Below are 21,741 nucleotides of genomic sequence, written 5' to 3' on the forward strand. Positions count from 1 at the left end.
GTTCCAACCAGCTTGGACTGGTTCCAACCGGCTAGAACCAGTTCCAACCGGTCTGAACCGGTTCCAACCAGTCTAGTCTGGTTCCAGCCAGCTTGCACCGGTTCCAACTGGCTTCAAGCGGTTCCAACCGGTGTGGACCACTTCCAACCTGTCTAGACCGGTTCCAAGCAGCTTGAACCGGTTCCAACTGGCTGCAACAGGTTCCAAGGAGTCTCAACTGGTTCCAACCAGTCTGAACCAGTTCCAACCGGCCTAGACCGGTTCAAACCGGTCTGAACCTGTGCCAACCGGTCTAGCCCGGTTCCAGCCAGCTTGGACCGGTTCCAACTGGCTCCAACAGGTTCCAACTGCTTTAGACCAGTTCCAACCAGATTGGACAGCTTCAAACCGGCTCCAACCGGTTGCAACCGGTCTGAACCAGTTCCAACCAGTCTAGACTGGCTCCAAGCAGCTTGGACCAGTTCCAACCAGTCTAGACCGGTTCCATCCAGCTTGGACCGGTTCCAACCGGCTTCCACCAGTTCTAACCGGTCTGAACCGGTTCCAACTGGTCTGAACCTGTGCCAACCGGTCTAGCCCGGTTCCAGCTAGGTTGGACCGGTTCCAACTGGCTTCAATCAGTTCCAACCAGTCTGAACCGGTTCCAACCGGTCTGAACCTGTGTCAACTGGTCGAGCCCGGTTCCAACCAGCTTGGACCGGTTCCAACTGGCTTCAAACAGTTCCAACCGGTCTGAACTGGTTCCAACCGGTCCAGACAGGTTCCAACCAGTTTGGACCGGTTCCATCCAGCTTGGACCGATTCCAACTGGCTTCAACCGGTTCCAACCGGTCTGAACCTGTTCCAACTGGTCTAGACTGGTTCCAACCAGTTTGCACCACCTTAAACCAGCTTCAACCGGTTCAAACTGGCTTGGACTGGTTCAAACCGGTCTGGATCGCTTCAAACGGCTTCAACCGGTCTGAACCAGTCTCAACCAGTGTAGAAAGGTTCAAACCGGTCTGAACCTGTTCCAACCAGTCTAGCCCAGTTCCAGCCAACTTGGACCGCTTCAAACAGGCTTCAACCGGTTCCAACCAGTCTTGACCGGTTCCAACCAGCTTGGACAGCTTCAAACTGGCTTCAACCGGTTCCAACCGGTCTAGACCGGTTCCAACCAACTTGGACCGGTTCCAACATGTCTAGACCAGTTCCAACCAGCTTCAACTGGTTCCAACCAGTCTGAACCTGTTCCAACCAGTCTAGACCAGTTCCAGCCAGTCTGAACTGCTTCAAACCGCCTTCAGCCGGTTCCAACCAGTCTGAACAGGTTCCATCCAGCTTGGAACGGTTCCAACCAGTCTGAACCAGTCCCAACCGGTCTAGACCGGTTCAAACTGGTCTGAACTGGTTCCAACCGGTCTGAACCTGTGCCAACCGGTCTAGCCCGGTTCCAACCAGATTGGACAGCTTCAAACCGGCTTCAACCGGTTCCAACAGGTCTGAACTGTTTCCAACCAGTCTAGACTGGTTCCAACCAGCTTGGACCGGTTCCAACCGGTCTAGACCAGTTCCAACCAGCTTCAACCGGTTCCAACTGGTCTGAACCTGTTCCAACCAGTCTAGCCCAGTTCCAGCCAGTTTGGACTGCTTCCAACCGCCTTCAACCGGATCCAACCAGTCTGAACAGGTTCCAACCTGTTTCAACCAGTCTAGCCCAGTTCCAGCCAACCTGGACCGCTTCAAACAGGCTTCAACCAGTTCCAACCAGTCTGAACCAGTTCCAACCGGTCTGAACCACTTCCAACCGGTCTAGACTGGTTCCAATCAGCTTGGATAGCTTCAAACCGGCTTCAACCGATTCCAACCGGTCTAGACCAGTTCCAACCAGCTTGGACCGGTTCCAACTGGTCTAGACCAGTTTCAGCCAGCTTGGACCGGTTCCAACTGGCTTCAATAGGTTAGAACTGGTCTAGATCGGTTACCACCAGATTAGACAGCTTCAAACTGGCTTCAACCGGTTCCAACTGGTCTGAATAGGTTCCAACCGGTCTAGACTGATTCCAACCAGCTTGGACCGGTTCCAACTGGCTTCAACCAGTTCCAACCGGTCTAGACCGGTTCCAATCAGCTTGGACAGCTTCAAACCGGCTTCAACTGGTTCCAAGCAGTCTAGACCGGTTCCAACCAGCTTGGACCGGTTCCAACTGGTCTAGACCTGTTCCAACCGGCTTCAACCTGTTCCAAGCGGTCTGAACCTGTTCCAACCGGTCTAGACCGTTTCCAACCAGCTTGGACCGGTTCAAACCGGTCTAGACCAGTTCCAACCGGCTTCAACTGGTTCCAACCGGTCTGAACCTGTTCCAACCAGTCTAGCCTGGTTCCAGCCAGCTTGGACTGCTTCAAACAGGCTTCAACCGGTTCCAACCAGTCTGAACCAGTTCCAACCTGTCTGAACCATTACCAACCAGTCTGAACCAGATCCAACCGGTCTAGACCGGTTCCAATCAGCTTAGACAGCTTCAAACCGGCTTCAACCAGTTCCAACCAGTCTGAACCGGTTCCAACCAGCTTGGACAGCTTCAAACCGGCTTCAACCGGTTCCAACCGGTGTCTTCTAAAAGTCAGATAGTTGTTTATTTCCTTGACATCTGTTGGGAGGGTGTTCCACAGGGCGTGCACCACTACCAAAGAAGGCCCTCTGCCTGGTTCCCTGTAACCTCATTTCTTGCAGTGAGGGAACCGCTAAAAGGCCCTCGGAGCTGGACCCCAGTGTCCGGGCTGAAGGATGGGGGTGGAGATGCTCCTTCAGGTATACTGGGCTGAGGCTGCTGCCCTCAGGTGAATTGGAGAGAACTGCTCCACCGCTAGTGTTGAAGTAAGAGTCTATTGGTAGTCTCGTCAGCTTCTCTGTTTGGAAGGAGGCGAGAGTAACATTTAGTCCTTCACTGGTGTAATGAAGCCCAGATTCCATGAAACATTTAGGAGTGCTGGAGGATCCTGACCTAACTCACTGCATGTTTGCTCATTGTTAGGCTACCACCCGCACTTGTTCCTCAAACTTCCTCGTGGAAAATATCCAGAGAAGCAGATCCCACAATTCTCACAGGTGTCGCTTTCAGAGCGATGTGCAATGAATGGCAAGCAGCTCCATCTCCACAGAGCAGAGAACTTTGCAGTGTCAGATCCAGGAAACCTCAAGGAGCGCAGGGGAGAGGCGGGTGGGAGGAGGCTAAGTCTGGACCACAGCCAAATGAAACCTTGTTGAGGAAAAATAAATATCTCTGCTGGATGTCTTTCAGAGATACTGGGATTGAGCTAGAATTTCCTCATGGTGCTTGTAGTGGCGACCATGATTGATACTGCCTACACCCGGGGTTATTAGCAGGCATTCGGAACAGAAGGCATGTTCAAGCTCAAGAGAAAACATTTAGAAGACTCTTCCCCATGCCCCCCCACCCCAGAAAACAAGAGAGCATAGTGTCCACCTGACTCCTTAACCCTATCGGCACCGAAACACAAACCACAAGTTGGTGGCAATTTAATGGATTCAACGCCAATAAGGCAGTGATGAATGAAGTTACTGTGTGGCCTTGAATGCTAGAATTGTGCAACACCTTCCCCCTATAGGGTTAATATACTCAAAGCACAGCAAGGCAATTATAATCCCAGCCACTGCCAGTGTTTAAGGAGCTAGTCTGGTAATATGTGGTCTCTCTCATTCGTTCCTTCATTCATTCAATGACTTGGGGGCATCAAAAAAATGTGGGGATTAGATGACACAAGGTGTATTCAGATAACTACTCCCGATAGGTGTAGTGCAATCGAAGATTTCAAACAAGCCATAGACTTGCCTTCATATGATCGACTACTTCAATAAATAAGGCAATATTTCACTAACAGATTATTACATAATGATTGACTGCTTTAAACAAATAGCACATTACACCAGTAGAGATGATTACATTTCCTCTCAATCACAACATGCAAACCATTGCAATTTCTGCCTGCAATGAAATCTGTGGCACAGATAGGATCTCACAATTTTATATTGTGACAATGCAACAGAGATCCCCAGACTTCCTTCATATTTGGTGAAAGCCCCAGTAAAGGTTTTCCCCCAGCAAAACATTCCAACAGTTCCACTGGTCAATGAAATCTGGTATATAATGTGTCCGGTACTTCAAATCTACCACTAGACAGTTCCAGTCATGAAGAATAAGGGCTGAGCAATCTGACAGCGCTATTTCCTGTAGAGCAGGGTTTTTCCAAACTTGGGTCTCCAGCTGTTTTTGGACTACAACTCCCATCATCCCTAGCTAGCAGGACCAGTGGTCAGGGGTGATGGGAATTGTAGTCCAAAAACAGCTAGAGGGTACAGCTGCCATAGAGAACATTACATGTTCAAAGTCAAGAACTTTGCTTTGTCCCCAAACCATGACTCCTTTCATGACAGCAGAGAAACCTTTTTCCTCTAGTACCTCTCAGAATAAAGGGCACATTGTGCCTTGCAGAGAATCACAACTATTCTGTGCACATAATGGATGACTCATTGTAACAGGAGCAACATATCTTTTCAGCATTCTAATGAGTAGGCAGTAGTCCATATTTTTACGACCTCAACATGGTCTGTCATGCTGTACTGTCCCCAACACTCATCCCTTTTCAGCTTTCTGCTACCTACTTGTAGATTCCATCGTCACCATTTGGGAACACTTACTGGGATATTTCCCTGCCAACAGAAGCACTACTCACTTCCTAGGAAAGTGAAGCACACTGAAGTCTCAAATCCCTGATACCTGGCAACTGCTTTAGGCAGAAAGTAATGTAGGGCTGACCTAGTTTGAACAGGCTGCAAATGAGCAAACAAGAAAGCGAGAACATAAGTTTTCCTCCTCCTCCTCCTCCTCCTCCTCCTCCTCCTCCTCCTCCTCCTCCTCCCTCCCAAATCCATCAAGTAAAGGTAAGACGCTTAGATTATGTTCAGTGAACCATTCACCACGCAAGGAGGATTTTAATCCTTCCCAAGAGGTCAATATATTTTATTTTCAAGGGGGAGCGGTGAAAAGACTGAATGAGACCTAAATCTGGCATAAATTGATCTCTGAAAGGAAAGTTCTTTGCGGCAGCAAACATAATCACCACCAAGCCAGCGATCACAAGTGAAAATCAAAATGATATCATTGGAGCTGCCCAACCCGATTGAGTTACCTATTGATTGATTGGCAAATTTTAGAATGTCAAGTGCCCCAAATTGTCTGCCAGTTAGACTCATGAGCTGTGGGTTTTTTCTATAGCCATTTTCATCTATCCAAACAAGAACGTTTTTTTCTTCTTCTTCTGAGTGTATGGGATAAAATATCAGAGCGTGCAAAATGACTGGCTGCTATATTTAACTCAGACAAACACATAACAAATCACTATTCTGCAGTGAGGAGGCACACCTCATCGGCTGTATTTTCTTCTTCTCCTTGAGGGCTGGATGTAAGACCACAGCCCTCTAAATAATCCTCCAGAAATAGACCAATGAAATGTTCTCTCTGACAACAGACACAGTATTATACCTGCAGCTGGCAAATGTTTCCACTGTCGAACCACCTTTCCTTTTCATTTCCAGTAAAAATTCGGTCCCAAGGGGAACAGTCAGCAGCTAGGATTTTAATTACTTTTCTCCAGTAGAGCAGAATTGAGAGTAGCAATTACATTTATGCCTCCCTCCCTTCCTCTCTTCTTCCTTTGGGGAGAAATAAGAGAATAAGCTAGTTGCCAATGAAATGGGGTGGGCTTCTATCTCATGAGACCACAGTTGCAGACATTAACGAATCATAACGAAGACCACAATCGGACTTTATTTTGACAAGGCACTTCTATGGTCCTGACATGCCAATAGGCCACCATAACACTGGTAGAACTTAGTTGGGTCCTATGAACTCTTAGGCCACATCCACATTTAAAACACTCTTATATACCACTTTAACAAACATACTCCACTCCCCAAGTATCTTGGAAATGTAGCTTGTTGAGGATACTGAGAGTTGTTAAGAGGCCCTTCATAGAGCTACCACCTCTACCATAAATCGATTATGTTGTTTGGTGCAAGTCATCATTTACAATGCCCTGGTGTTTCCCTTTCAGTTACAGAAGACTGCTCTGTAATCATCATCCCAAAGTTCATATGAAGTCACTTTCAAGGCTACACAGTCATCATGACAACATAACATAACTGCATACAAACAGGATTCATGATTTGTGCAATACAGTGAGACATAAAGCATTCTGTTGTTCAGGTTCAATATCAGAAATGCAATTTGCTCAGCAATGCAGTCCTACCTCGGAAGTCAAACGCCTTGCGAGTCAAACATTTTGGCTCCAGTTTGCGAACATTCTTTGGAACCTGAATGTCCAGCGTGACTGCCACGGCTTCCAATTGGCTGCAGGAGCTTCCTGCAGCCAATCGGAAGCCACCCCTTGGTTCCCGAACGTTTTGGAAGTCGAATGGACTTTTGGAACGGATTCCATTTGACTTCCGAGGTACGACTGTACATGCCATCATGTTATGTTAGTCAGCAGCTTCGTTGTTTTGAAGTAAGTCCTTAGGCTGTATTTCTGTTCATTCTGGAACTAAATATCTTCATATTTGCATATGTAAGATTGTAGAAGAGTGCACTGTATAACAATTTCTTTATAGTCTGCAGGGAGCTGTTAGAGCTGTTAGAATAACTGCTGGAAGTCGCATCCTAAAAGCATTGTCCTGGTTGCTTGTGAGCTACCAGGCCCAATTCAATGTTTTGGTATTAGTTTACCATGCTAGTTTGGCTGTACACAGTCTGGGGGCAAGTACTGTATTTTTCGCTCTATAAGATGCACCAGACCACAAGACGCACCTAGTTTTTGGAGGAGGAAAACAAGAAAACTGTGCAGTGAAAGCAGCAATTCCTCTTGCTGTTCTGGCTTCTGGGATAGCTGTGCAGCTTGCATTCACTCCATGAGACACACACACATTTCCCCTTACTTTTTAGGCGGGGGAAAAGTGAGTCTTATAGAGCAAAAAATATGGTACCTGCAGGAATACCTCCCCATACATCAGCAAACCCTTTCTCCAAGATTTTCAGGAGATGCTCTGTTCCTGACCCCTGCTAGTTCCCAACCCTCCAAGTGTCCCTATTTTCCAGTGACTTCCCTGATTTAGAGAAACCATCCCAGTTTGTGATTTGATCCTGGAATTTCCCACTTTTACTGAGGATGTCCCTGTTTTCATAGGAGAAATGTTGGAGGGTATGAATTCCCTAATCTGGAAAAAAGGTGGCGGGAACATTCCTGAAACACACAGGAAGTACTGATTAAAACACTAAAAAGGAAACCCAAAAGCTTTTGAGTTCTTCCATCAGCCGTCTATGAAGTTTTCACTCTAATAATTTATATAGGCGCTGCATAAGAATTAGGGACAGGCAAATTTGTCTGTTTCTCTCAATGTCACGCTTCTGCAATCTTGAGTTCAGTTTTCTTCATTTCCACATCACTTTGCAATACTTTTTTTTAAAGTCTTTGTGAACGTTCACCAGCATTTTAGTCCAAACTTTCCCTAGTATTCACATGCTTCTATGCAGTTTTGCACACATCTTTGCAAATGAATTTCTCCTAATACCATGCATTTCTTGATGGCATTTTCACTAATACACTAATACATTTATATGCACACATTGCTCTAGTATACTCATTTGTATGTATATTAGTTGGCTGGAGAATTTCATTGCAAAACTCAGAAAAGTGCGAATTTCAAAGGATGGTTGTGTTTTGGTTCTTGCATTGTTTTGGAAATTGCAGATTAGGGAGGTTTGCCTTTACATGTGAATTGAATTGAATTTCTCCTCATCCCTAATGAGAATGACATGCAGCGTTCATGGCTTTCATTACAAAAATACCCTGTAGCTGCTGCTGTTAGCACATCACTCAACAGGAATCATGGGGCAGGTTCTTCATAACTTTCTAGATTGTGATGTACAGTTCCCTCGTATAAAATCAGTGCTTTTTCAATTAAACCTGCTTTCCTTTTAAGCAGAATATCAACACAGCCTCAATTGAGCCATTGGAAAATGGGATATTGCCCCGTTAAGAATAGTAAAAACCCTTAAGCTCTCCTCCTGAAGAGTAGCAGCAGGCTGTTAAAGTGACAATCAATTTAAACAAGTGATATTGCTTTATAAGTCTCTGAAGTCAGATGTCCCAGCATGCTCAGTTTATTTCATTTTAATTTCCTTTTGCGTAGAGCTGTGGTTAGTGGGGAACCTCTCACTAACACACACACACACACACGTGGACACACACACACACACTCGAGTAAACCTAAGGCATGCAGAAGAGGAAATTATTTAACCCTTTTCAGAAAGCTATACAATTTCTCTTGCTAAGTAAAGAAAAATAATCACCCAGACTTTGTCCTTTGGTTCCTTTAAGAAAATAAACATTCAGGTTGCATAGCTATTAAATAGGCTGGAACCCTTTGCTAATTTCTGTTAAAAGTTCTGAAAGCTTTAGTGAAAACCCTAAACCCCTTTGCAGGCCCCCACCATCAACACCAGAAGCTTGCATCTCATGCTACTCAGGAATCTATAACATGTGCCCCTCGGTAGGAAGAGGGGGGAGCAAGAGAGATAAGAATCGGGTAATTTCATCTGATTTCCCATTTCCAAACTATTTCCCTGACATCAGACCACACAGGTATGTACAGGCGCTATCAGATATGAGTTGCTGCTTTTCCCAGGTCATGCTTGATCTTTTCAAGATGGTAGCAAGCAATGGAAAACAAGAACAAGCAAAGAGAATGACTGGTGCCCATCTAAAGAACCATCAAGGCTACATTTTTGGCAAGGTTTTCTCCTGGATGCTCTTTTATATCCTCAAATATGTATCCACAATCATGTCAACATCTCAAAATGGATAACAAAAGTAAAATCCATGCTTTAAAGGTGCCTAAAAGACCTTTCATGAAAACGTGATTCATTTACATAGCAAAGGTTTTTTTAATAATAGTGATCTTAATTGTAATAATATAGCAAGCTGATATGCCCATCTCCTTTATGAAGTAGGTTGGCATAAGGTAAATTGTAAAGGTAAAGGACCCCTGGACAATTATGTCCAGTCAAAGGCGACTATGGGGTTGTGGCGCTCATCTCGCTTTCAGGCCGAGGGAGCCGGTGTTTGTCCACAGACAGCTTTCCAGGTCATGTGGCCAGCATGACTAAGCCGCTTCTGGCACAACAAGACACCGTGAAGGAAACCAGAGTGCACGGAAATGCTGTTTACCTTTCCGCCAGTTGTAAAGGTAAAGGACCCCTGGACAGTTATGTCCAGTCAAAGGCGACTATGGGGTTGTGGCGCTCATCTCGCTTTCAGGCCGAGGGAGCCGGTGTTTGTCCACAGACAGCTTTCCAGGTCATGTGGCCAGCATGACTAAGCAGCTTCTGGCACAACAAGACACCGTGAAGGAAACCAGAGTGCACGGAAATGCTGTTTACCTTTCCGCCAATTGTAAAGGTAAAGGACCCCTGGACAGTTATGTCCAGTCAAAGGCGACTATGGGGTTGTGGCGCTCATCTCGCTTTCAGGCCGAGGGAGCCGGTGTTTGTCCACAGACAGCTTTCCAGGTCATGTGGCCAGCATGACTAAGCAGCTTCTGGCACAACAAGACACCGTGAAGGAAACCAGAGTGCACGGAAATGCTGTTTACCTTTCCGCCACCTTTTTATCTACTTGCATTGGACTTCCAGAAATCAGGAAGTTTTTCTTTCTTTCCCAGAGACTATAAGAAGATCCCTGATGGATCAGGTCAAACACCCATCTAGTCTTGCACTCTGTTTCCACAGTGGCCAACCAGATGTACAAGCAGAACCTGAGTGCAACAGTACTCTCCCTACCTGTGATTCCCTGCAGATGGTATTCAGAAGCAGTGGCGGTCGAAGATGACAACCATTGCTAGTAGCCATTGATAGCACTATCCTCCATGAATTTGCCTAATTCTCCTTTAAAGCCTTCCAAGTTGGCCATCATTACCTTCTTGTTTGTTTGTTTTCCTGAATCATGGCTCCTGGGAATGGTTTGGCACACATCCAGTCATAATCCAACAGGATTATGCTTAAGAACTTAAGCATGCCAAGCTTAATATTGGCTTGTAATTAAAAATCAATTAACACAGTGAGAGTCATAAAACTTCTGATTTCTGTGAACATATGACTAATACCCAGTTTTCCTGTTATTTTAGAGTCACCCTGACCTGTTAAATACCAGATCTTGAAGAAAGTACATTCAAACAAGATAACCTCCATGAAAAAGGACACTGTTAATCATCATGCAGTGCCTTTGCCACACTCAGAATGCAATGGGAAAATGTGCTTGAAGATCTGTTCACATTGGGCTGGCCCATGAGTTTCTCTGTGGAACTGAGTTCAGTTTATGCGGCCTCTTGCTATTGATAGGATGGGCTTCTTGCATCCTTGACCAAAGCCCATCCTGGATGGTGAAAGCCAGTTGGGATGGGTTGACCAGATAGATCTAGGGTGGTGGTACACATTGTCAAAGTCTTTTGCCCAATAGTCTGAACATCTAAAGGAACGTAAGCAGTAGGGTCTTTCCTGGTAGCCTTCTGATTTGCTACTAAGCTAAACACAGAGTGCTGTTTCATGCCTTAATATGCTTTATAGGAGCCAGTTCTAGGAACTGGGATTCCTGCAGGCTAGCTTTGCATGGCATTGCATGAAATGGGATTGGATACACTGGTGAGACCAGAGCCTTTCAACTGGATTGCTTTGCTGTATCCTTTATGTTTCTTACTATGCTAATATGTATGTATATCTGCAAATAGTAAACAGACTGAGCTAAATTAGGCTCTGTTTAGGCTTATTGTGTAATTTATGCCTTAATATGCCTGTGTATGATGCATTATGCAAATTAGCTATGTATTTTGTTATGCTTCACTCTTCCTGTCCATAAATGAAGTGCATAGTCTCCACCCCAAACCATGCTTATTGCCTCCAAATCATAAAGAAGAGCTGCCCTTTGGCAGAACAAGGGTATGGGGAATGCGTCTTTATAACCACATGGCGCCTGCTGCCCTTAAACAACTTACTAGTGTGCCCACTCCTGAAAAAGCCGTCCCTGAATCTTATAGTTTATGACAACTGCCCAGTCACAAATACCCATTTATTTGGTAAGGTGAAAAAGAGGCTGGTAGTCAAGAGGTTGTAGTAGGAAATTAAGGAGGATACAAATCACCTAGATCCATTTAAAAATCATGAATTCAGTCATGATTTTGGGATTAAATCACCCGTGTTGACCCTGATGGATGGCTTGTGTTGAAAGCAGGGCAGGCGTACCACTCCATTTCTGCTTCTCAGTTTCTAGGTGCCTTGGACCAGCTCTGTGGGTTGGGTATTGGGGGCACTGTTTTACAGTGATTCCACTCCTTCCTCCAGAATCATCTCCAGAAAGTAGCATTGGGAAACTGTGTTTAGGATCCATGGTTCTTGCCAGTGCCGGATTTACGTATAAGCTAAAAGAGCTTTAGCTTAGGGCCCCACTCTCTTGGCCCCCCCCAAAAAAAAAAATTAAAGGAAAAAAAACCCTGAATGTACATTTCCAAAATATAAGATAAAAAACAAAAATTAATTAAAATAAAAGCAACAGTGTTTTGTGTTGTGTAGGCTCCTGTGATGTAAGTAATGGGCCCCGCCTGCTAGCCTACTCCCTAAAATATCACAATTACTTTGATAAAATACATATTTTGTTATGTGCAAATGGCTTTAGATACCTATTAGGTCCATAAATTACCATATAGCATATATTCAACACAAAAAAGCGACAATTTGTTGTTGACAAAGGACAGCTGGACATATAAAGGGCCCCATTACCTTCAGTAGTTTAGGGCCTCATCAAACCTAAAACTGGCCCTGCTCCTTGCTCTTTAGTGTAGCACAGGGCCACTATCTTTTCCCCAAATGTTGTTTAACATCTACATGAAGCCACTGGGTGTGGTCCTTCAGAGTTTCAGGGCAAAGTGTCTTCGGTACACTGATGCTAAACAGCTGTACTTCTTAATAGCATCTGAGTCAGGAGAGACTGTGTATAATCTGGACCATTGTCTGGGTGCAGTAGTGGCTGGATGAGGGTCAATTAATTGAAGTTGAAATGGATAAATTGCAGGCAGGATGCAGCCCTTGCAGGCTTCCATATGGTCAGTGCTGTGGCCCAGGCTCCCTTCCCCATCACTGTCAAATAATAATAATAATAATAAATGTTTTGGGGTGGAGGGAAAGTTGCATAAGGAATTAATATTTGTTCACCTGCCTTCCCAGGTAGTTTCTCCCGGGTCAATGTATTAGTTCAGAAAAATGCAAATCAGGACAGTGTGCTTAAAATTGTGGACAAAAGGGAATCCTTGTGCACCTCTTCATCAGAAACAGGTTCTGTAGCACCTAGGAGGGTTCTTTGAGATAGAAGTTTGGGCAACTTCTATAGCTTAGCAAAGTTATTATAGTTTCAAACAAGCCTGATGACTGTCAGATCTGTTGCCCTAAAATGAAGTTGTCAAAAATGTGAAGGAATAGCCTTCTGGTTAAAGCCATATGTTGTGTTGCTGTTGCGAGGTGTTGAGTGAAGATTTTGAATAGGTTAAACTCTTCCTTTGAGATGCTCAACAGTTCCAGGTTCGGGGTCTAGCATGCATCCTTTTTCTGACCTGAGAGGCATGTGTGGCACAGGGGGAAACCCATTCTATTTATGGTGGCTCTGGGACAGGGAAGTCATTCCAACTCGTTGTCACCACTAGAGAGATCACTATAGGGGAGAAGTGCTTAAGGATCAAGTCACAACATTTCTGAACCTTAGGAAACTGCAAGTGAAAAGGACCTAAAGCAGCATATTATAGCACAAGCTTCAGGGGTGAAAATGATGAAGGGTAGACACACAGCAAAAAGATTGCGGAAACCTTGGTTGGATTCTCCACCAAGCTAGTTGTTGTTGTTTAGTCGTTTAGTTGTGTCCGACTCTTTGTGACCCCAGGGACCAGAGCACGCCAGGCACTCCTGTCTTCCACTGCCTCCAGCAGTTTGGTCAAACTCATGCTGGTAGCTTCAAGAACACTGTCCAACCATCTCGTCCTCTGTCGTCCCCTTCTCCTTCTTTCCCAACATCAGGGTCTTTTCCAGGGAGTCTTCTCTTCTCATGAGGTGGCCAAAGTATTGGAGCCTCAGCTTCAAGATCTGTCCTTCCAGTGAGCGCTCAGGGCTGACCAAGCTAGTAGTCCATCCATTTTCCAGCTCCAGATGTCTCTGTGCCACCATTCTATTAAAATGCAAACTAGCCTTTAACTTCAGAGCAGTTGCCTGGCATTTTGCATATGCATATGATGGTGTTTCGCTTAAGGAGTCAAGGAGGGAGAAAGGAGGGTCACTCTTTTGTTAAGGCTTTTCTTTTTTCTATCCAGGCCTTTAATTATTTCCTTGGAAAAACAAACCAGGAGATGGATCCAGGGACTCTGAGGAAACAACAGAGGAAGCAGCTTGTTTTCTGAAGCTCCCTCACCATGTGGCTGCTGCTGGGTGCCTTTGGTCTCGTTGGTTTCCTGAACGTGGATGGAAAGCGTGTCTCTTTTATAATCTCATTTCATCTCCCCCCTTCTCTCCCCCCTTCCCATTTTTGTACAGTCGATAGGAGAAAAAAGCCAGCTGCAAAGAAGCCTTTCATGTTTGTCACACTCCCTGAAGTCCCTTCAACACCTTTCAGGAGTTTTTCACGGTTACTACTATTACAAGAACTGGGCTAGATCCTTCTCCTCATGTGACTGAAGTCAATTGAACTTCTGTAACTGAAGCAGGAACAAACCCTTAATATATAGAAGGTACATCTGAGTTGCTTTAGACATTGTGAAACTGGCAGAATCAGATGAGCAAGTTAACTTGCACCTTTATATTTTACACATCCGCTTTCATATGCAAAGATGGCTGTCATACTTTTCCTCAGTGCAGTAACACATAGATTTTCATACAGTCACTCTTTTAAACTTTTTTAAAGAAGTTTTTAAATGATATTCATATTGCTAAGTTTGCTGCTCTGGACTCCTTTGGAGGAACGTATGCGGTATATATCTAATTAAAAACAACAACAGATAATTTCTTACTTTGGGGAAAGATCTGGCATTTTTAGCTACTTCTTTGCCCCCAATAGTCTGCATTTTGGGTGCCATTTATCCTTGCAACAATAAATACCATTTTTTAAAAAATGAAAGGAAAGAAGATTGAAAATTTTCAGAATTTGTAAAAGGGCTATGTAAGCTACCTCAAGTACCCTGGTACAGTAGTTGAAATTTGCCTTCTCCTGTGTTACAACCAGAAAATGGTTGCTACGTATAGTAACCCATATCAGCAGAATTGGATGACTGGCTGATTTCTGGATAACGCTACTGTACTGAATTAGGTAAGTTAGGTCTTTTGGGTGTGTTTGTTTTCTAAAAAGCTCACTCAGCCTGGATCATGGATCAAATAATTGAATGTTGGGTAAAATCATTCAGCAGTAGGACATTCCTTTGAGGAACCAGTATGAAGATTTGTGTTTTGTTGCTATGAGCTAAATAACGCATGTATGCATGCGTGAGCACACACACACACACACACACACACACACATACACGAAAGCATACTCAGTCAGGAGCAATCAAAGATCTTCTGGTATAAGAAGCTGGCATTGTGAAGATTTGGCGAATGGTAATGTTTTGCTACTCAGTTTTTGGCCATCCAAATGGGTGGGAAGGCTGTTAACATTTCTTAGGTAACTATTATTCATGCGGCCTGCCAAGGATTTGACCGACCAAGAGCTGGGCAGTGTTGAGGAGTCACTGTTTAGTCTGTGGAGGTATAAGTCAGATCTGTCTTTCCTTTCCTTTCCACAGATATGCGCCATCACGCTTTCCTAAGCTGGCGTAACAGTAAACGACAACTTTTACAAATGAACATTGGCCCTTCCGCGAACACCCAGAGAGTCAAGTATCTTGAATAGCCAATGACTTTGGAAAGAACCATTACTTGGTTCTTGGAAATGTGTCCAATATGTGCCTTTGAAGGTAACGGACAAATATACTTTTAAAAAACCCACTGCCACACTCAGTTTACCTTAGCAAAGCCCATTAAAATATATTAAATAGTTCCACCCCTGCACAGGCAGCATTTTTCTCTTCCCAATTTTAACTGACAACCAAGACATTTGCATGGATAAATAGTGAATCTTTCCCCTACTGCCTTCTGTTTAATTGTATGCATCAAAGCAGATAAAACCAAAGGGTATGTTCCCTGCTAATTGTGTTGATTGATAATGCACATGCATATATTCATCAATGCAGCATTTCATAAATTGGCAATGTCAAGATAATGTATAGGTATATATTTTTTTTAAAAAATCTATATACAAAAATCAATTATAGAAAACTGAGCTGGTTTCCCTCAGGCGTCCCAGTCCTCTGGATCAACCAGCCGCTGAAGGACTCATAGTAGTTGATCTCATGGGAGCTGAAGTAATCTCCTGTTTATAGCAAATGGGGCAGAGATGCTCCTTCCTGCCCCAGATGCCGTATATTTGCCTTACTCTAAGGACAGCAGGCCTTGTTGTGGCCAATCTCTTGCCAAGAAGACTTCGTTAAGAAATGGTTCATAGCGTCTTTCTTACCCATCCCTACCCATTCCATGAAAAGCTCTTTGTGAAGCGCAGCTCAGCTCAGCTGCACAGATGCTCAGCTGAAGGACTTGTTATTCTGCACTGATAGATGCAACTAGACCAGTGTGTATTTGATGTATGCATTTGATGCAGTTGAAAGGCACCTTCAGCAACATGTTTGGAAAGGGAGAATGGAAATTATTAAAGGAAAGAAACTCATGAATAAAGTGAGTGAAGGCACTAGGGTGCTTCAGATCTATGGCTCTACAGAGAGAACTTTGGCCATTATGAAACAATTAAATGATTAAAATTCAGACAGAAACAAAATTTTGAATCTCTCACTGCCTCCATTTCTTTCCCTTCTATTTGCCAGGAGGTGATGGGCCCAGTGGCCATGATATTAGTTTTACTACCTGCTGGTGCCCACCAATTTATTCACTTCCCTAAACACTCTAGTTCTGCTATATGTCACAGAATTATGTTATGTTATGTCCAAGTCTACCTCTGGCTCGAGGTTGGTTCCCTGACTACGTCTCTTCTTCTGGATTTTCTTGCAGGAAAATCAATATCACATTAAGGATGAACTAATTTCTTCACAACTGTTCTTCACCTGGATACACCTTGAGGGAAAACATGGTCAGCTTCAGTGATCATCTCCCCCAAAATGTGGAAAATATAACTGATGCAAATCCACTATTTTTCTTAGCAGGCAAATATATTTATTCAGCAGTTTGGTAATTTATGAACCTCCCCATTGTTTACTGACAGTGAACCTGAATACATGCAATATTTCCCTCCAGTGTGGAATAATTGTGTAGAGGAAATGGGCCTGGTTTTCACCTGAGAATTGAGAAAACAAGCAGATGTTAATAGGTCTAATTGCTTAAACAAACTACTGCACACCCAGAGTGTCCTGAGTCAATCAAATTGCTGTGAGGTTTGATACAGAGGCCGTTTCAAAGGTTACAGGTGAGACAGATGCATGAGAGGTTTAACTCCAGCTGGTGGAATTTCCATATTACATCTGAAGCTATCCTCCTGACTAATCCGTATGTCAGTGAAGGAACTTCTCTGACACATAAGGAATTCTGCACAGCTGGAAGTCAGCTTTTTGTTCCTCCATTAATCAAAACAAGCCATGAAAAACATTTATCAGTGATCTTTGCTTGAAATGGGCCTTTAAAGTATGTTTATGTAAGTTCCACAGTCACATGACTTTTCATTCAGAATTTCTCTCTGTGTAAATACCTTAAAAGACAGACAGCTCATCACTTCCAGTGTTGAATGCATGAGATTAGCAACGTTGCTGAAGCTCCTAATTTACTAGTTTTTACATCTGTCCCGCTTACAGTGCTTTGATGCATTACAAATCGAGCTGGATTTCCCCCCAAAGTTCTTCTCAAGCTCTGAATGTAAACTGGGCTCCTGCGTAAATAAATGCCAGCACAGATAAAAGGTAAAGGACCCCTGGATGGTTAAGTCCAGTCAAAGGCGACTATGGGGTACAGCACTCGTCTCGTTTTTCAGGATGAGGGAGCTGGTGTTGGTCAACAGACAGCTTTCTGGGTCATGTAGCCAGCATGACTAAACTGCTACCGGTGAATGGAAGACCGTGACGAGTACCAGAGCATACAGAAATGTTGTTTACTTTCCCGCCACAGCAGTACCTATTTATCTACTTGCATTGGTATTTTCTCAAACTGCTAGGTTGGTAGAAGCAGGGACAGAGCAACTCACCCCGTTGCGGGGATTTGAACTGCTGACCTTCTGATTGGCAAGCCCGAGAGGTTCAGTGGTTTAGACCACAGCGCCACCTGCAGTCCTAATCATGTCTACCCCACTCTTACATAAACAGTCATGAACAACCATATTGGCTTATGTGTGATAAGAGAATGCATCAAAACAAAATTAGAGGATGCATGGGGACAGGGAGAGGGGTTGATTGTTCTACAAGACAAGGAGAAATTCTCATGCTGATGGAACAAGCTGCTTAACACTACACAGAATACAATCCTATGGCCTGCGCTTATTTTTTTTTTTTAAGGAGATCCAGCCATGAATCTCCCACATCCCACCTAGTCTAGCCTCCAAGAACTGATTCACGCAACCACTTTGGGATAGCTCTTTTAAAATACCAAACATAATGTTGTGGGGAAGGGGGAAGGGATGACTGGATTGACTCTATCTATAAAGAACTAGCAGTGTGAATAACCCATCAACCCCATGGCAGTAGAAAGAAACTGCTGGCATATGCACATTGGCATATTTCCCTGCCAAGGATATATTCATACAGACTATTCTCAACGGGGATATTCTCTCCAAGCATTCAATAAAAAGCTTGCCCTGTCAATCTGGTTTTGCGAACGAACCCCAAATCCATTTGTGCCAAAGGAGTAATGTGTTAAGACAGCATGTGAATGTGTGTGTGTTCCTCTGTCTCTCTTTTGTGTTGTTGTTTTTTACATCCTTGAACTGCATCACACGTACCCCTTTAGAACAGCTGCTAGCATTAAAGTCTTCCTATTTTGAGTTGCCCCCAACATGCAGGAATTTATTGCACTGTTTTTGAAAGGCTGACATTTTTCAAAGGAAATATTTATCCACATGAGGCTTCAGTGACCTGTGATGACTCAATTGAGTCCAAACTAGCAAAAAGAAACTAATTTATTCCAGGGGATTCCACGAACAGAGTGCTCCCTTTGGGTTCCAACAAATATATCTCTGTACAAGTTATTAAGGGTCAGATTGGGGAAGCACGCAAGAAACTCCAAGACCAGCCAATATTTCACCAGATTGCTGAAGGGATAGCATATAGGGGAGCAGGGGAGGGAGGGAAGTTAAATTTGCCCATAGATCCTTGTCTGACTCTTACTCCAAACTTCACAATCCTGAAAATGACAAAGATGAAATACGCAGAAGAAGAAGAAAACCTGCCTAAGGTAAACCAAGAATTATTTGTCCGCACACTTGCGTGATTTGGCAAAAGTAGCCAAAGGAAACACCTTATCAGTAGACATCCCCCTCTCCAAATCCGGCCTGTCTCCTCAATGGAGCATGCTATATATTGCAGAAATCCTGTGCTGATCCTCATGTGACTGATAAGAGAAACATTCCATTTTCCACAATGGGACATTATGTAAGGCCTACTTTCCAACCAGAAAACCATTTGCAAAAATACCCAGCAAATGGTTAATCCGCTGGCCTGTATGTATTAAGGAAAGACTAACAACACCTTCTCTTATCCTTCCTGCAAGGGGAGGCTCTTTAAACTCTGAGAGACTTTTCCCACTGAATACAGTGAAGTCATGCTTATTTGGTTAGGTGAATTCTTGCACCCATCACCTGGTTTTTCATTGTCATTGCCAACATGCATTATGCCCTCTTGTCTATCTGTTTTGGCATTCAGGAACAGGGAGGGATAGAAATGGTGACAGAACACATGCTAGGCATGTAGAACATCCTGGGTCCAGTCTGTGGCATCTCCATTTAAAAATGTTCTGCTATTATCATGATAATTTATAATTTTTTTGCCTGAGTCTCTCAACTGGAAATGCTGTGGACTGAACTTGTTCAATGCTATTACTAAACTTTAGCCTTGCCTATAATCTACTACATCAATTCTTCGCCAAAGAATTGGTGCTTTTGAATTATGGTGCTGGAGGAGACTCTTGAGAGTCCCATGGACTGCAAGAAGATCAAACCTCTTCATTTTAAGGAAATCAGCCCTGAGTGCTCACTGGAAGGATAGATCATGAAGCTGAGGCTCCAATACTTTGGCCACCTCATGACAAGAGAAGAAAGGAAAGAAGTTGGGAAAGATGGAGGGCACAAGGAGAATGAGACAACAGAGGATGAGATGGTTGGATAGTGTTCTCGAATCTACCAGCATGAGTTTGACCAAACTGCGGGAGGCAGTGGAAGACAGAAGTGCCTGGCGTGCTCTGGTCCATGGGATCACGAAAAGTCGGACACGACTAAACGACTAAACAACAACAACATAATCTACTGCATCTTTGGGCTTCCCCCAGACAGCCTCAACTGGGGTGGGCAAAGTGGGCAGGTTAATTGACTCCTTCTCTGCATTGACCGTTATTTGAGTGTTCAGCTGTTCTTGGTACAGAGATCACTGGTACCCAGGAAATGTCCCATCATTGGTACCCAGGAGACATACCCCAAACTCTGACTCACTCCAATGTATTTGCATACCCTTCAACTTTTCTGCAATGAAAATAGGGATGTTAATAATAATACTAATACTAATACTAATACTAATAATAATAATAATAATAATAATAATAATAATATACAACACCCATCTGACTGGATTGCCCCAGCCACTCTGGGTTGCTTTTAACATATATAAAAACATTAAAAATAAAAATAAAAAACCTTCCTATACAGGGCTGTCTTCAGATGTCTTCTAAAGGTTGCATACCTTGGTACCTCAGGTTAAGAACTGAATTCATTCCAGAGGTCCATTCTTAATCTGAAACTGTTCTTAACCTGAGGTACCACTTTAGCTAATGGGGCCTCCCGCTGCTGCCGCACCACCACCACGCGATTCCTGTTCTCAACCTGAAGCAAAGTTCTTAACTCGAGGTACTATTTCTGGGTCTGTAACCTGAAGCATCTGTAACCTGAAGTATCTGTAACCTGAGGTACCACTGTAGTTACATATCTCCTTCTCTCAGGAGTCACATCTCTCCATACCCTCCAAAATTTCTCCAATGAAAATAGGGATGACCTAAGGAAATACAGGACATTCTGGGATCAAAACAGAAACTGGGATGGCTTCTGAAAATCCGGGACTGTCCCTGGAAAATAGAGACACTTGGAAGTCTGTATTTGAGTGGAGGAGTAGATTATTCTATCTCAAAACATCATGTGAGGTCCTGTCCCATGTGACCTGGACAACTGAGATGCCTCAGGTGACCAACTACGAGCAGGGCTTTCTCTGGGATTTCAGAAAGACCTCTGGAATCCATATGGCAATTTCTATCTCTCCCCTTGATCTTAAGAAAAAGCAAGAGACTTTTTTCACCAGTTCCACAAAAAAATACCAGCAATTCTCACATATTGTACATACTGGCATCTGTCTTTCTTGGGAGACCATGGGGGAGTGTTCCTTATACATATCACTATAAATATAATTATCTCCATTATTATACATACAGTGGTACCTCGGGTTACGAACTTAATTTGTTCTGGAGGTCCATTCTTAACCTGAAACCGTTCTTAACATGAGGTATCACTTTAGCTAATGAATCATAGAATCATAGAGTTGGAAGAGACCACAAGGGCCATCGAGTCCAACTCCCTGCCAAGCAGGAAACACCATCAGAGCACTCCTGACATATGGTTGTCAAGCCTCTGCTTAAAGACCTCCAAAGAAGGAGACTCCACCACACTCCTTGGCAGCAAATTCCACTGTCGAACAGCTCTTACTGTCAGGAAGTTCTTCCTAATGTTTAGGTGGAATCTTCTTTCTTGTAGTTTGGATCCATTGCTCCGTGTCCGCTTCTCTGGAATGAAGCCTCGTGCTGCCGCCACGCCACTGCCACGCGATTTCTGTTCTCATCCTGAGATAAAGTTCTTAACCCGAGGTACTACTTCTGGGTTAGTGGAGTCTGTAACCCGAAGTGTTTGTAACCCGAGGTGTTTGTAACTCGAGGTACCACTGTATAGTATTATATGTTTGCTATATTCATATAGAGTTCAGGTTTCATAAAATAAGCAGCAAATAAGCCAGAACATAAAACAACGCTTATGGAATTATGCCTATGCCGTAGAAATGTAGTACTGCATGGCTCTTTTATACAAAGATATATATTTTGTGTATAGTTTTGCATATAATTAGAAGTAATGCAGGGTGCTCAATGCAAAAGCCAATCTCCTGAAGACAAACTTTTTTGGGTTGAAATAAACACATTCTGTGTAAACAAAAAAAATTCCTTCCAGTAGCACCTTAAAGACCAACTAAGTTAGTTCTTGGTATGAGCTTTCGTGTGCATGCACACTTCTTCAGATACACCGAAACAGAAGTTTCCAGACCCTTCTATATAGTGA

General features: G+C 43.7%; 1 long non-coding RNA gene across 1 annotated transcript in view; it reads right to left on the bottom strand.

The window, feature by feature from the left end:
- LOC309363634 overlaps nt 1–21,344 on the bottom strand; it is a 136,182-nt gene extending 114,838 nt beyond the window's left edge. The window contains exon 1 of the long non-coding RNA XR_014165495.1: nt 21,226–21,344. This is a non-coding gene — a long non-coding RNA (uncharacterized lncRNA). The remainder of the gene's footprint in view (nt 1–21,225) is intronic.
- Between the last annotated feature and the right edge of the window lie 397 nt (nt 21,345–21,741).

This window comes from Podarcis melisellensis (assembly GCF_964234715.1).
Source record: "Podarcis melisellensis genome assembly, chromosome: 2".
Classification (NCBI taxonomy): domain Eukaryota; kingdom Metazoa; phylum Chordata; class Lepidosauria; order Squamata; family Lacertidae; genus Podarcis; species Podarcis melisellensis.